Source organism: Moschus berezovskii, chromosome 13 (assembly GCF_049115385.1).
Source record: "Moschus berezovskii isolate FMDL1 chromosome 13, NW_MosBer_1.0, whole genome shotgun sequence".
NCBI classification, from domain to species: Eukaryota; Metazoa; Chordata; class Mammalia; order Artiodactyla; family Moschidae; genus Moschus; species Moschus berezovskii.
This window is the reverse complement of record NC_142472.1, coordinates 62,169,042-62,185,168: the sequence shown is the minus strand read 5'-3', so window position 1 is coordinate 62,185,168 and position 16,127 is coordinate 62,169,042. Positions and strand designations below refer to the sequence as shown.

The following is a 16,127-nucleotide window of genomic DNA, read 5'->3' as shown; positions in this document are numbered from 1 at the left end:
GCTAAAGTTATGAAAACGAAGAAGTGGTTTTTCTGAAATTTGGAAAACATACTACCTTGAATTTTAAAACTCTAACAAGGCATAATGCAGATTTTCTGCTCATCACATCTAACATTTAGTGAGAAATTCAGAAGCGGGGAATAGTCGGAATGAAACTATAAATGTAACAGTACATCGAAAGCATGAGTCTCTTCAAATAGTTGTAATTCTAGGCTGTTGTATTTATATTTCCTTGGTTACTGTTGCCAGTGAGTTGAAAAGTTATTCTAAAAGGGGGGAAAAGCAAACAGTAAATTTGTGAGTGAATTTAATAGTATGAGCATGTTAGAACATTGACCTAGTGAACTGTTCATGACAAGTAGGGGCATAACAACAAGAAAAAAATAAATATCTTTTGGATATAAGGTAACCTTTAAAAATAAATATTCCTATACAATTACATCTCTCAAGGAATGTGGGCTGACTCGAGTTAAGATTTCAAGATGTTTGGTAGCGTTAGAAACCACCAGACCCATAGAAGCTGAGTGTTCTTGCCAGTGAACCACGGCCTGACACTTGCCACCCCAAACCACCCTGAACAGCACCCACTACTCTCTGTGTCAGCCTTGAGCTGACCCCAGACCAATTTCCAGGCTTATCTTCTCACTCCTTCCATATTTCATGCTGCAATTAAAGAATTGTGATTCCCCCTGCTTATTACCCTGGCTTTCCTCTCCTCTGCACGTGTCCTCGGGCAAGGCCTAGAACGCCTTCCTCTCCCTCCCCACCTCTCACCAGATCCACAGACCTGCCAGCACCTTCCTCATCTTTTACAGTCGTGTCCGGGTGTGTCCTCATTTGCCAATTTCCTTCTTCTCCTCAGACAGTCCTGTCAAAACTCTATGAAGGAAGGGACCTTGTTTTATCTATCTTTTCCATTTGTTTCATGCCGACTACAGTGCCCTGTCTAGTGCTTTGTCAATAAATATTCGTTCAATGGCACGTCTTTCCCTGAACCCATGGTCTGAAATAAAATCTGTAAAGGAGTTTCCCCTAAATGATAGGTGTTAACGGTCCATCATTCGCCAAGCCAGTGTTGAGCTGGAGCTGAGGACTGAGGACCTGTGGAGAGGCTGTGGAAAGTGACCCCACCCCCACCCCTGCCCAGTGGAGCCTCTTTCTCCTGGATATTGTGGTTGAGCGTTAGAGTCAGGAAAGCTTCTATGATACTCTTATTGCATTAGCAATTTTCCATATCAGATTCACTACATACACAATGGAAACCATTTAGCAAAGAAAAACCCAGATTTTTAATGTGATACGGCTACCACAATGAAACCCTAATTCGATTCCACAGAAAATTGCTAACACAATATGCTGACCCCCCTGCCCCCGCCAGCAGCAGCCACAGAAAAACTGATACTGTTCTTAGTGTATGTGTTTCAAACTCTGCTGGCAAAAGAAGCCGACTGCTGCTGAGATGAGCTCTGTTTTGGTCAGGGTGGATGTGGAAGGGGTCTCATCAGTCTTGTCAGAAGACCTGAGTCCCCCTTCTGTGCCTAACTCAGTACGTTACCAAAAAATACTAAACCCCATCTTAGCATTCATCACATTCTGTTCAGTGGTTCAGAATTAATAGAGTTAATATAATGTAAAAAATACAATTTGTATATAAATATCATGCCTATATAATATAGTTGATTATACAGTTTTAATTGGGAAGTCTAATGAACTCGAAACCAGTTTTCTAAACTCAAGAGACTCTGAAATAAAGTTTAAATGCAAAATTTAAAGTGAAAATGCATGAATATTAAGATACAGATGATAAATGTGTATGTGCAGAGCTGTATCATGTCAGAAGTCCTAACCACCAAAGAGCTGTTAGTTCTCGCGCTTCATTCCCTAAACCATATTTAATTCAAAGACAAAACTTTAATCCATGAAATCAATATGAAGGGGTTCTCCAAAGTTCTGATTTTTCCAGAAAGACAGCTTTTATTTTCTTTTTTGGTGGGGGCTAAATACTATCAAAATCGTTCTCTCTCTCCCTTCTGATTATCTGATATCACTGCTGCTGCTGCTGCTGCTAAGTCACTTCAGTCGTGTCCGACTCTGTGTGACCCCATAGACGGAAGCCCACCAGGCTCCCCGGTCCCTGGGATTCTCCAGGCAAGAACACTAGAGTGGGTTGCCATTTCCTTCTCCAATGTGTGAAAGTGAAAAGTGAAAGTGAAGTCGCTCAGTCGTGTCTGACCCTTAGCGACCCCACGGACTGCAGCCTAGGCTCCTCCGTCCATGGGATTTTCTAGGCAAGAGCACTGAAGTGACTTGCCATTGCCTTTCTCTGTCTGATATCACTGGTGGGGGTTATTTTTATATATGAAATTTCCCTAGGGAAATTTAATATTTCATATCCGATGCCTTCCTTTTCCCCCCTTTGTCACATTTACCTTTGAGGAACTGTACATAGGAAATGTGTATTCCTCAGTCACGCAGTGGGTTTAGGGCTGCAGTTGTGCAAAGCTGTCTCTGTTTACAAACACTGGGGCTATCAGGGATGGCCATCTAGTTTCCTTCCCACTAGACAGATAAGAGTTCACATGTGCTCTAGGGGCCACCCAGATGTGCTGATGGCCTTGGGGATTCGTCCTGAAGCAAATGAGAGGGTTTGGAAGTGGTGGAGGTGTCAGCACTCTGAAGGAGCAACGGCTTCACCTGATCGATTCTGAGAGCACCTCCCCAGCCGGACGGGCGGTGGGGGGCTCCAGTCTTCACAAACCCTTCTTAACCCATGAGATATCTTCCGTGTAGCCTAATATTTTTCATTTTTTAATCTGTTAAACTGCTTGGAAGTTGATCGAGTGTAGATTTGCTCTAGTTAATGTGTGTATGTGTGTATGAGTTTGTTTTTAGAAACTGCAGTCCATTGTGAAATAGGTATTTTGGGTAGTTTATCAAAAGCTTGGAAGGATTTTGTCCCAAGCACTTATGGCCTTTGGAAGGTTTAGAGCAGATTTGCAGATTTTTTTTCTTAAGGAGAGGGTGATGGATAGCAGAGTTCATCTAAAGTGGTACAAGTTGCTTTCTGAGTTGTTGAGTCACTAAGTCATGTCCAACTCTTCGTGACCCCATGGACTATAGCCTGCCAGGCACCTCTGTCCATAGGTTTTCCCAGGCAAGAGTACTGGAGTGGGTTGCCATTTCCTTCTTCAGGGCATCTTCCTGACCCAGGTATCAAACCCATGTCTCCTGTATTGACTGCTGGCTGGCAGATTCTTTTCACTGCTGAGCAACCAGGGAAGCCCTGCTTTCTGAGTACTTGTTAATTTAATTAACTTGGTAGTACCACATTTCAGAAAACAACTCGGAAAAAGATGACAGATTCCATCAGAATTCTCCATCTCTTGGTAGAATATTTAATATATCTTATTAATGACACTTCATTGTAAATCCATTCATTCATCTTGCCTTTTTATTTACTAAGACTCATACTTGACAAAATTGGAGTTCTGTAGGCAGAGGAAGGAGAAAGAGTAAGTCATTTAAAAGTTGGTGCATTAGAACAGTTGCAAGGGTTAGAGATACCTGAACTTGGGGAGAAGGTGCGGCAGAAAGCAGGTCAGCAGATGCCAAAGGTGGACATCACCTATTTGGGTTAGTTTTATCAGTATTAGAGGCCACCTGTACGAGGAGTACAGGTGAATATTCATTGGAAGGACTGATACTGAAGCTAAAACTCCAATTCTTTGGCCACCTAATGCAAAGAACTGACTCACTGGAAAAGACCCTGATGCTGGGCACGATTGAAGGCAGGAGGAGAAGGGGACGACAGAGGATGAGATTGTTGGATGGCATTACCGACTTGATGGACATGAGTTTGAGCAAGCTGTGGAGTTGGTGATGGACAGGTAAGCCTGGTGTGCTGCAGTCCATGGGGTTGCAAAGAGTCAGACACAACTGAGCGACTGAACTGAATTGTACCAGACATGGAGAGCCTCTTGGTGGGCTGGCCAGAGAATTTATCATCTCTCAGGACATCATTTCTCTGAGAAAAGGAATTCCAATTTTCAGATGACCACACAGAAAGGAATATGACTTGATTGTAAAGTGGAACTGCTAGGGTTTAAAGACATGAGTGATTATTATTAATGATATGAGTGATTACTAGAAGCCAGTGAATGTGGAAAATGAGAAAATGTGTTAAGTTAAAAAGATATGGGATCCCAAGTGCTTTTCTTTCCCTTGTTGATACCTTTATATCATTCTTCCCCTATCTCCTAGTGAAGTGAAGTGAAAGTCGCTTAGTCATGTCCAACTCTTTGCGACCCCATGGACTACACAGTTCATAGAATTCTCCAGGCCAGAATACTGGAGTGGGTACCTTTTCCCTTCTCCAGGGGATCTTCCCAACCCAGGAATCAAACTGGGGTCTTCTGCATTGCAAGCAGATTCTTTACCAGCTGAGCTGCTGGGGGACGAATCCATTTCTATTTCCTAGGGATAGTTGGATTTCATTTTTAGGAGCAAAAGTAGGATATGATGTTTGTCAAAGACAAACCCTTGTGTACATATATGCTTTCCTTAGGATTTATTATTTATTATGTGTTTCCCAAGGCAGTTGTTAGGTGTTGGATGCTTGCAAACAGTAACAGATTGGTGCCTGGGTGTTATTTCAAGGGAGTGTTACCTTCTTTGTGTGATAATTGAACTAAAATGACTAAATTTTTTTAAAATACTGGGGTCTTCTTAAAATGTGATTTTGTGGCTGTAAAAGTTGCTCTGGAAAGTGGGACACATTTGGTCATTCATTCAATATTATTTACTCTATGCCTCTTGTACCAATCCTGCCTGTGAGGCCCAAAACCAGGCCCTCAGGACCATATAAAAAGGTAACCACATAAAGTAGCATAACAAAGTAAAACTCTGGTCTCCAGGACTTCTTAGCCTAACTGAGAGATAGAGAGGTCAGGAAAGCAAATATCAGAATGTTTACCTAAGATTTTTTATACCAAAAATTGTCATATGCTTTTTGTATTCTGATTTCTCTCCTTTTTTTCTGGCTAAAATTCCATTTTAACTGTGTGTGAATTTTGAGTCATTCTTGACAAGAATAATTAGGACCATATTATGGTCCTTACAGTCCAAAGCCCCATAAAAATAAAGAAGGCTAAGTGCCGAAGGATTGATGCTTTTGAACTGTGGTGTTGGAGAAGACTCTTGAGAGTCCCTTGGACTCAAGGAGATCAAACCAATCCATCCTAAAGGAAATCAATACTGAATATTCATTGGAAGGACTGATGCTGAAGCTGAAACTCCAGTCCTTTGGCTACCTGATGTGAAGAACTGACTTGTTGGAAAAGACCCTGATGCTGGGAAAGATTAAAGGCAGGAGGAGAAGGGGACAACAGAGCATGAGATGGTTGGATGGCGTCACCAACTCCACGGACATGAGTTTCAGCAAGCTCCGGGAGATGGTGAAGAACAGGAAAACCTGGCCTGCTGCAGTGCATGGGGTCACAAAGAGTCGGACATGACTGAGCAACTGAACAGCAACAAAGGACTGTAAGCAGAGACGAAACAGAAGGCATCACGGGAATAGTGATGCTGTCAGCAAGTCCCTGTGAAAATCTAAGGATGCTGAGGGCATCCCTGGGCCTGGAATTGCACCCCTGTGTCTTTCAGGAAAAGGACACTTTACCACTCTGATTTCCCCCATTATCCTCTGCTGTCTCAAGAGGGAGTTTGCATGGCCCCTCCTTTAGGAAACCTTCCTCAGCCCTTTTAATAACAGTTATAATAATCCACCTGTCACCTGTCTGATGACAATGTGTTTAGATTTCTGTCTCTCCCTCTGAAGACTGTAATATCATGGAGGAAAGGTACTACGTTTTTATCTTGAGATACTCAGCGCCTGGCACCATGTCTGGTTCCTCATCGCTATTTGATAAATTTAGTTCTTCCTTTGACCTTGTCCTTTTCCTTTCCCCTAAGATAGGTTGTTTCGTAGAGTAAAGGAAGAAAGCATTTGGATTTTAATCTCTAGGCACAAGAGAACGATTCCATTTTAACCTTTGGTCAAAAGAGAAGTACTTAAGTGTTTGAACAGGAGAATCACATACTCAAAGGGGTTGGAAGGAAGGTGAAGACCAGTTGTAGAGGCGTGGTGCATGTGAATTAGCCCACATTAAGACCTGGTGAAGCTGGTGAGTTGGTTGATACACCCTGAATGCCTTGGGCCATTAAAAAATCTGCCTTTCCCCAAACTTCAATGCATAATACACCTTAGTAGTGATTCTCCTCTATTGGTTTTTAATCTCATCCTTCAGGCAGCTTGTGGCCAGGAAACTCAACCTCCCACAATACGCACACATCAATAAAATGTTTTAAATTTCCCATGCATTATTATTAAAAACACTTGAAATGATCTTCACAGACACTGAACACTTTGTGAGTATTCAAGTACAGGTTGATGTTGTCTGTAACATCACCTTAAGTAGACAAAGACAATTAAACAGAACAAGAAGGAGGGAATGCATTCTATAACTCTGCCTTTTGGAAGAATTTATTGTATCACATCAACAAAGCAATAGGCATCAGTTCAACAGTTGGAGAAGGAAATGGCAACCCACTCCAGTACTCTTGCCTGGAAAATCCCGTGGATGGAGGAGCCTGGTAGGCTACAGTCCATAGGGTCACAAAGAGTCGGACACTGAGCGACTTTACTTTCACTTTAAGCAGTTAGACTAATAGCATCAGTTCAGTTCAGTTCAGTCGCTCAGTCGTATCCGAGTCTTTGCGACCCCATGAATCACAGCACCCCAGGCCCCCCTGTCCATCACCAATTCCCGAAGTTCACTCAAACTCATGTCCATCGAGTCGGTGATGCCATCCAGCCATCTCATTCTCTGTCATAGGGCCTAATAATAAAATAGTTACTATTAGTGATAAAACTGGAATTTACCTTCACTCATGCAACATTTATTGTAGTATAGACCTGCTGTGAAGCTGTCCAGAGCACAACCTGTACCCCTTAGAAGGAGCTTGGCATCTCTGGGGAAAACAAGTAACAAATAAGGTGTCAGGAGTGAAGGTCAGTGCCAGGTGAGGGGGAAGCCCAGTGGCGCTGTGGAGGCTGATGCATGCTAGTGCCCAGGCCTCAGGGATGGTTTCCAGGAAATCTTCTAGCGCTCTTTAGTGAGGAGCAGAAGGCAGTTGCATACAGCCCTCCTGGGGAGAGGGGAGGGAGTCAAGGGCACAGGGCACGAGGATTGATGAGGCTGGGAACCTAGTTGGAGAGGCCAGTTTGTGAAGAGCCTGGTTTGAAACAGAATGCCAAAAACATCAAATCACACCCCACCCCACAGTAATATTTACCGTTATGTTTTTATATAAAATAAGTAAATACATACTGAGAGGAGAAATTTGGATAAAACTCTTTTTAAGAGCCAACTCATTGAAAAAGACTGATGTTGGGAAAGATTGAGGGCAGGAGGAGAAGAGGTCAACAGAGGATGAGATGATTGGATGGCATCACCGACTCAATGGACATGAGTTTCAGCAGACTTCAGGAGGAGACAGTGAAAGACAGGGAAGCCTGTCCTTCAGCCGTGCTGCAGTCCATGGGGTTGCAAAGAGTCGGGCACGACTGAGCGACTGAACAAGAAAATTTAAAGCACAAACAAAGCAGTTTTAATCCCCACTGCTGTAAACAGTTCCTGACCATTTGGCTGCAGACTCACAGCAGGGTGTCACTCAGGACTGGGAAGGACATCCCATGAGAGCCCCACGGGGAGGAGGCTGTCGGGGGCGGGGGGCTGCTGGTGTGGGGAGGCACAGTCCATGGCAGCTACCTGGAGTGACTCGGACTCACTGAGGGCGTCTGGGATGGGACCTACTCAGCAGGGTGTGGCGGGGCCCAGCGCAGGATCTGGTGACCTGTAAATCCAGGAAGAGGAAGGGATAGAATTTCTGTAGGACCGTTCAGGGTCAAGGGTGACTCCTGGTTCCTAGTCTGGACGAGTGGTTACAGAGTGGTTCTCCCAGGAGGGAGAAAAACAGTGCTTTAAGAGACCTGCTGCTGCTGCTAAGTCGCTTTAGTTGTGTCCAACTCTGTGCGACCCCATAGATGGCAGCCCACCAGGCTCCCCCGTCCCTGGGATTCTCCAGGCAAGAACACTGGAGTGGGTTGCCATTTCCTTCTCCAATGCATGAAAGTGAAAAGTGAAAGTGAAGTCACTCAGTCGTGTCCGACTCCTAGCGACCCCATGGACTGCAGCCCACCAGACTCCTCCGTCCATGGGATTTTCCAGGCAAGAGTACTGGAGTTGGGTGCCATTGCCTTCTCCATTAAGAGACCTAAGAGGGTCTAACTCTCTCTCTCTCTCTCTTTTTTTTACATTAACTTTATTTTTAGAGCAGTTTTAGATTTAGTTGCTAACTCATGTCTGACTCTTGCGATGCCATGGACTGTAGCCTGCCAAGCTCCTCTGTCCATGGGATTTCCCAGGCAAGAATACTGGAGTGAGTTGCCATTCCCTTCTCCAGGGGATCTTCCCAACCCAGGGATGGAACCAGGGTCACCTGCACTGCAGGCGGCTTCTTTACCAACTAAGCTATCAAGGAAGCCCAGGAGCAGTTTTAGGTTCACAGCAAAACTGAGTGAAAATTGCAGAGATTTACCATATATATCTGCTTGCACAGCCTCCACACTGCTGATATCCTGCACTGGAGTGGGTACATTATCACCCCAAGACCATAGTTTACATCCCAGTTCACACTTAGTGTTGTATTTAGACAAAAGTGTAATGACCTGTCCCCACCACTGTCCTACCCTACAGAACAGTGTCACTGTCCTAAAAATCCTCTGTGTTCTGCTCGTCACTTCCTTGCTCCAGCACCTGGACTAAATCCCATTTCTGCATTCAGATATACTGCTCTGGGGGATTCTGGAATTAGCAGTGTGTGTGTGTGTGTGTGTGTGTGAAAGTGGTTCAGTCGTGTCTGACTCTTTGTGACCGTGCAGACTGTAGCCTGCCAGGCTCCTCTGACCATGGCAAGAATACCACCGGAGCTGGTTGCCATTCCCTTCTCCAGGGGATATTCCCAACCCAGAGATCAAACCTAGGTCTCTTGCATTGCAGGCAGATTCTTTACCCTCTGAGCCACCAGAGAGTTAGTGGTAGTCATGTATTCAGTTCAGTTCAGTCGCTCAGTTGTGCCTGACTCTTTGCGACCCCATGAATCACAGCACGCCAGGCCTCCCTGTCCATCACCAACTCCCGGAGTTCACTCAAACTCATGTCCGTCGAGTCAGTGATGCCATCCAGCCATCTCATTCTCTGTTGTCCCCTTCTCCTCCCGCCCCCAACCTTTCCCAGCATCAGAGTCTTTTCCAGTGAGTCAACTCGTCGCATGAGGTGGCCAAAGTATTGGAGCTTCAGCTTTAGCATCAGTCCTTCCAATGAACACCCGGGATTGATCTCCTTTAGAATGGACTGGTTGGATCTCCTTGCAGTCCAAGGGACTCTCAAGAGTCTTCTCCAGCACTACAGTTCAAAAGCATCAATTCTTCGGTGATCAGCTTTCTTCACAGTCCAACTCTCACATCCATACATGACCATGGGAAAAACCATAGCCTTGACTAGACGGACCTTGGTTGGCAAAGTAATGTCTCTGCTTTTCAATATGCTATCTAGGTTGGTCATAACTTTCCTTCCAAGGAGTAAGCGTCTTTCAATTTCATGGCTGCAGTCAGCATCCGCAGTGATTTTGGAGCTCAAAAAAATAAATTCTGACACTGTTTCCACTGTTTTCCCATCTATTTCCCATGACGTGATGGGACCAGATGCCATGATCTTTGTTTTCTGAATGTTGAGCTTCAAGCCAACCTTTTCACTCTCCTCTTTCACTTTCATCAAGAGGCTTTTGAGTTCCTCTTCACTTTCTGCCATAAGGGTAGTGTCATCTGCATATCTGAGGTTATTGATATTTCTCCCGGCAATCTTGATTCCAGCTTGTGCTTCTTCCAGCCCAGCGTTCCTCATGATGTACTCTGCATATAAGTTAAATAAGCAAGGTGACAATATACAGCCTTGACACACTCCTTTTCCTATTTGGAACCAGTCTGTTGTTCCATGTACAGTTCTGACTGTTGCTTCCTGACCTGCATACAGGTTTCTCAAGAGGCAGGTCAGGTGGTCTGGTATTCCCATCTCTCTCAGAATTTTCCACAGTTTATTGTGATCCACACAGTCAAAGGCTTTGGCATAGTCAGTGAAGCAGAAATAGAAACTCTTGCTTTCTCCATGATCCAGCGGATGTTGGCAATTTGATCTCTGGTGCCTCTGCCTTTTCTAAAACCTGCTTGAACATCTGGGAGTTCACGGTTCACATATTGCTGAAGCCTGGCTTGGAAAATTTTGAGCATGACTTTACTAGCGTGTGAGATGAGTGCAATTGTGCGGTAGTTTGAGCATTCTTTGGCATTGCCTTTCTTTGGGATTGGAATGAAGACTGACCTTTTCCAGTCCTGCGGCCACTGCTGAGTTTTCCCAATTAGCTGGCATATTGAGTGCAGCACTTTCACAGCATCATCTTTCAAGATTTTTTTAAAACTCGTTTTTGAGTCAGCAGGCCTTTCATCATGGAAGCCTCAGGAAGTAAGGGTGAGTGAAGCAGGCCTGCTCTGGTGGAAGGTGTCATCCATGTCGGGGGCGGGGGGAGGGCAGAGAATCCTGCATGCCCGCCTCCCTCCCCAGGTGTCCAGCTCCTACCACTCTCCCCCACCCCCACCTTGTTGCTGTGCCCAAGGCTCCTTCCAGTCTCCAGAATCCTGAGGAACCCCCCTTGGAAACTGCATACAAGCAGCTCTGCAGCTCAGAGGAGGGGCTGGTCATTCCCAGATGCACTGACCTCAAACTCTTGGGCTTTTAGAGATCTGGTGTCTGTTTCTTAATAGATTTTTTTGGTTTGTGTTTTGTTGTTTTAGTTTTCGACTGTTTGCTTGTTTGCTTTGGTCCCCTTCCTCAGGGGCACACTGCCAGCTTTGATTTCACTTTGCTGTCCTGCCTGCTGGTAGCACCTCCTCTTATCCATTTGCAGTTCTGATTCGCTGTAAGCTTGGGAGTCCTAGAAACATGCTCGTTTAAACAGGGTCGAGAATAGTGGCGAATAGATCCTGCATGATCTTTTTTTGTGCAGGCTTGATGACGCATTTGTTTTGGCAGGCAGGCCTCTTTTTTGCTTGTTGCTGCTTCTCAGTTATGTTTTTTACGAAAGCAATTACTGGATAGTCAGATTTTGTGCACATTTCACTCCATCTCTGTCAGGGTCCATCTGTCTTCTGCCTTCCCTCTCCCTCTGATCCTGGAATTATATAAAAAGTATATATTATGGGCTCAAGAATTTCTATCCACCAACTTCGCTGGGTGAATAGTAGCAGTTGAAGCTGATCAGGAAGGAAATGATGTCATAATTTTTTTTGGGGGGTGGGCTGTGTTGGGTCTTAGTCGATGAATGTGGGATCTTTAGTTGTAGCATGTGGGATCTTAGTTCCCTGATCAGGGGATCAAACCTGGGCCCTCTTCATTGGGAGCACAAAGTCTTAACCACTGGATTACCAGAGAAGTCCAAATGCCATAAATTTAATTCCTAATGAAATCCTGATATGAGATAATAGAGATAGTATTTTTTTTAATGTGAACATTCATCTTCCTTTCGACTTTTTTCCATTTCTTTGTGTCAGATCCATTTCTTAGATTGTCCCCCCCCCCCCATTTTTTGGACACCTTTTATTTCTACAATGAAGTATGCAGAAAAAATAAGCAGAAGTATAACTGTTAATATAATAATGAAAAGAGTGTCCTTATATAGTTTGCAGTTTTCAAATTGCTCTTGTTCATACATCCTCTTAGTATGAAAGGTAAGGCTTATTGTTTCAGTTTTACAGAGGAGAAAAATGAGATCAAAGTGGTTAATTATTTAAAGGTCCCAGTTAGCTAGCAGTGGAGCTAACATTCAGATTCAAGTGTTCTCCCACTAATTACTGTGTTTTCAATTGCTTACATCATGTAGCCTCTTGTTCGTGGAACCACTGGTTAAATTGTGGGCCCTTCCAAACTTGAATAATAAGATACCACACTTGTGGGATGGTGTACTTGATTTCCAACCATATGTGGACAGTGTACAGGATATAAGTTGGAATGCTAGAAACTTATGCCATCATCTTCCCAGAGTAGTGTTGACATTCTCTTATAAATGTTGAGAATTGCTTGCTCTTAAAAGTGTTTGATCTTGCTCTTAATGTTCAGAATACTAGAAAAACAGATAGCATTCTAACTCCACCTTAAAAGTGGCTTAGCCAATTAGGTATGTTCTTTAGATTCCTTCTGTTAACCTTTAAAACAAAAAGGTAGTAAGTAACTTAGCCAGCAAAATCAAGTTTGTTGAGGAATAGCAGAAGAATTGCAATTAAGGACAAACTTAAAAAAACTGTATAGAAAACTGTAGGCAAGTCTGGAGACCAAGAGAAAGGAGCATTCTTTTATAGAGGAAATGAGGAAGTTGGGAGGGGCTGTTTTGAATGAAAGTTCATTGGAGGAGAGCAAGAGTTTGGGATTGTGGCAACTTCTCATTGGCTGAGTTACAGCAGTTTCTCATTGGTTGACTTGTTGCTGGGCAAAGAGAAAATCTTCCTTCTTCCTGCTGGTATATATAAACTAAGCTTCTTGCTGGTACGTATAAAGTAAGCTGCTTAGACTTCCTGACTCCATTGTGAATGAGGTTTTCTTTTACTCATTTTCATGCCTCTTTGCTGCTCTAATGCCTATTCCACTTCCCTTTTATTTTATTTGGCATCAATAAAATACCAAATAAGTCATGGAATAATAATTCCATCTCCAAAGGAAATGACAAAGAGCATCAATAAAAATGTATCTTGTCCCTTCAAAAACATATAATTCTAAATCTCCAACAATTCCAAACTAATTCTGAGTCTGAAATTTAGGAAATGATCTCTAACCAACATTGACATTCTAGCTGAAAAATCAAACTTTGAACACCAAGAGAGCTGTGTCTCAGGGATTTAAGTGAACATAGATCAAGACTTCTCAAAGGCTTATTAAGCTTAGGTTCAAATGACATCAGCTTACCTTAGTACTTCATATCATGACTACAAGGCTGCCTGGTATAACCACATCTTGGTTTCAGCGAGATATATCACTTTTTGTTAGGACCTTTGTTTTGTGTGAAATTCAGTATTAATATCAAAAGAAACCAAGCTGCTGTTGGAGTTCTATTTTAAATTGAGATTGTTTATATGCTTTATGCATTATGAGGTTTTGAAATATTTGTGGGCTTTTATCAGATGAGGCTCAAGCAGTCATTATGTCACTTCCTCTGAGCCACACTATACCCAGTGATGAGTAAAAATACATATATTTAACTTCAAATATTCTTGTTATTTGATGTGTTGTTTGTTCTGGTTTAGTTACTAAGTCGCGTCAGACTCTTTTGCAACCCCAAGGACTGTAGTCCACGGGTCCTCTGTCCACAGTATTCTCCAGGCAAGAATACTGGAATGGGTAGCCATTTCCTTTTCCAGGGGACCTTCCCAACCCAGGGATCAAATCCACATCACCTGCACTGACAGGCAGATTCTTTACCATTGAGCCACCAGGGAAGCCCACTTAGGTGTGTAGTAGTATAAGATTAATTTGTTTAACCCAATAATCTTCCCATGCAGTAGATTCTATTATAGTTCTATTCCAGGAAGGATTATAAAGTCAATTTATGGAAGAATGAATTTCAAATCGTGTGAACCTCCCAATAGATTTGAAGTCATAGAGATTCTGGAATGTTAGTAGATTTTAATACAACTTTAAATGTCAGGCGTGATAGTGCATGAAAACGAATTCATATTTCTGCTTTCTTTCAAAACGCTCACAGTTGTTGAATCTGTGAATGCTTGTATAATTTATTATAAGTGAAGAAGTTTTATAGTTTTCACTATGAGAATAACTGATTCCAAGAAAATAAAGCTCAGTAATACCAATTAGGGGATTCCCAGGTGTCGCTAGCTATAAAGAACCCACCTGCCAATGCAGGAGACATAAGAGACATGGGTTCGATCCCTGGGTCAGGAAGATCCCTTGGAGGAGGGGATGGGAACCCACTCCAGCTTTCTTGCTTGGAGAATCTCATGGACAGAGGAGTCTGGTGGACTGCAGTCCATAGGGGTGCAGAGTCGGACATGATGGAAGTGACTTAGCACACACTCACACAGTATCAATTAGTGGTATGTAAACTTGCCCTTGGTTGGTTTTGAGAAGGTAGATCTCCTTTCAAAAAATTATCTCTCTAGAGATACTTCCATATTTTCCTCTTATTCTTAGCATAGAAATGTTATTTTTAAAACAGTACTTCCCTCTCCCCAGGCCCAACTGCCACTGTCAGAGAAAATTGATATGTTTATATGATTCAGCATTAAATGGAAAAAAGGATCTGAAAGGCAGGCAGAATGCCAGGACTGCACAAAACTACAGCTGACCTGCAGTGAGTGTGGCTATTGAAAGGTGAGGAACCTCCATAGTTGGGCCTGGGCTGTGTATGAATATTTTCCAGCATTTTATGTTACCAGGGAGTCTAGTTTCTTTCAAGATTTCTGTATAGCAATGGTACATTATTTTTCATCTCAAAATTAGAGCTTTAAGAAACCATCTAATTTTGAACTTTATTTGTAAAATCCCTTGAAGGTAGTGATGAAGCAAATTATCATAACATTTTTAATAAGATTTTTCTTTGATAAAATATACATAAAATTTACCATTCTAGCCATTTCTAAGTATGCAGTTCAGTGGCGTTAAGTACGTCCACATTGTGCCGTCACCACACTCTCCATCTCCAGGACTTTGCCATCCTTCCAAACTGGAGTTTGTTCAGCACTCTCCCCATTAAACAGAAACTCCCCTTTCCCCTTCCTCTCAGTCTGTGTAACTTCTGTTCTACTTTCTGCCTCTTCGAGCTTGCCTGTTTTATTTTCCTCGTGTAAGTGGAATCACAAAATTTACCTTTTGTGCCTGGCTCATTTCATTAGCATAACGTCTGTAAGTTTCATTCATGTTGTAGTGTATGTCCGAATTCCCTTCCTTTTAAAGTCAAATAATATTCCATCATATACACACACACACATATATATGCCACAGTTTGTTTATCCACTCGTCTGTTGATAGACTCTTAGGTTGATTCCACCTTTTGAGTACTGTTAATGCTGCTCTGAGCAATAGTTTGAGTACCAATAAGTGTCTGAGTGCCTGTTTTCAGTTCCTTTGTGTAGGTACCTGGATTGCAATTACTGGGTCATATGGTAATTCTATGTTTAATTTTTGAGGAGCTGACAAACTGTTTTCCTTAGCAGCTGAACCATTTTCCATTCCCATCAACAGTGTACAAAGTTTCTATTTTTTCCACATTCTTGCCAATGCCTGTTAGTTTCTGTTTTGTTGGTAATGTCTATCCTAAAGGGTATGAAGTGCTATCTCATTGTGGTTTAGATTTGAATTTCCTTCGTGACGAATGATGTTGAGCATCTTATCATGGTGCTCATTAAGTCGTGCCTTGTTCGCCACTTCTATATTTTCTTTGGAGAAAGGTCTTTTTGAGTGCTTTTCCCACTTTGAATTGAGTTGTTTGGTTTTTTTGTTGTTGCATTCTTTATGTATTCTGGATATGAATTCCTAATCAGATATATGATTTTCATGGAATGTGATTTTTAATGGAAAGAGTCTAAAAAACTACATATATGTAACTTCTCCATATTTAAAATTCTGTGGCGTTTCATAACATACAGTCATAGAAGTAACAGAAATCAGATATCTTTAAAAATTCTTTGTTTCTAAAACCCACTAGTCTGAGATCTTAATTTTAAACAAACTGTGATTAGTATCTAGCAAGTGTGCGGGATAACAGTCTGAGGTGTGATTGACATTCAGTGACACAGCATTTGCCCTGCAAATGAAATTTGAAGGACCATTTGGTCTTTGTAGCTCTAGAAATTTGGATCACTGAAGAAAAACTAGCCGCCACCCTCTAGAGTCTGTTTTTTTTCCCCCTCAGTGTTCTCAAAAGCTTTCATCTGAAGCAAGAGAGCTGTC

General features: G+C 42.6%; 1 protein-coding gene across 4 annotated transcripts in view; it reads left to right on the top strand.

Moving 5' to 3' along the window:
* SMAD9 (SMAD family member 9) overlaps positions 1 to 16,127 on the top strand; it is a 69,553-nt gene that overhangs the window by 2,588 nt on the left and 50,838 nt on the right. Inside the window, exon 2 of one of the 4 annotated variants that reach the window (XM_055426240.2) lies at positions 3,745 to 3,887. The exons of the other annotated variants lie outside the window; for them this stretch is intronic. The gene's annotated coding sequence lies outside the window, so the exon portion shown is untranslated. The remainder of the gene's footprint in view (positions 1 to 3,744; positions 3,888 to 16,127) is intronic. 4 annotated transcript variants of the gene reach the window in all.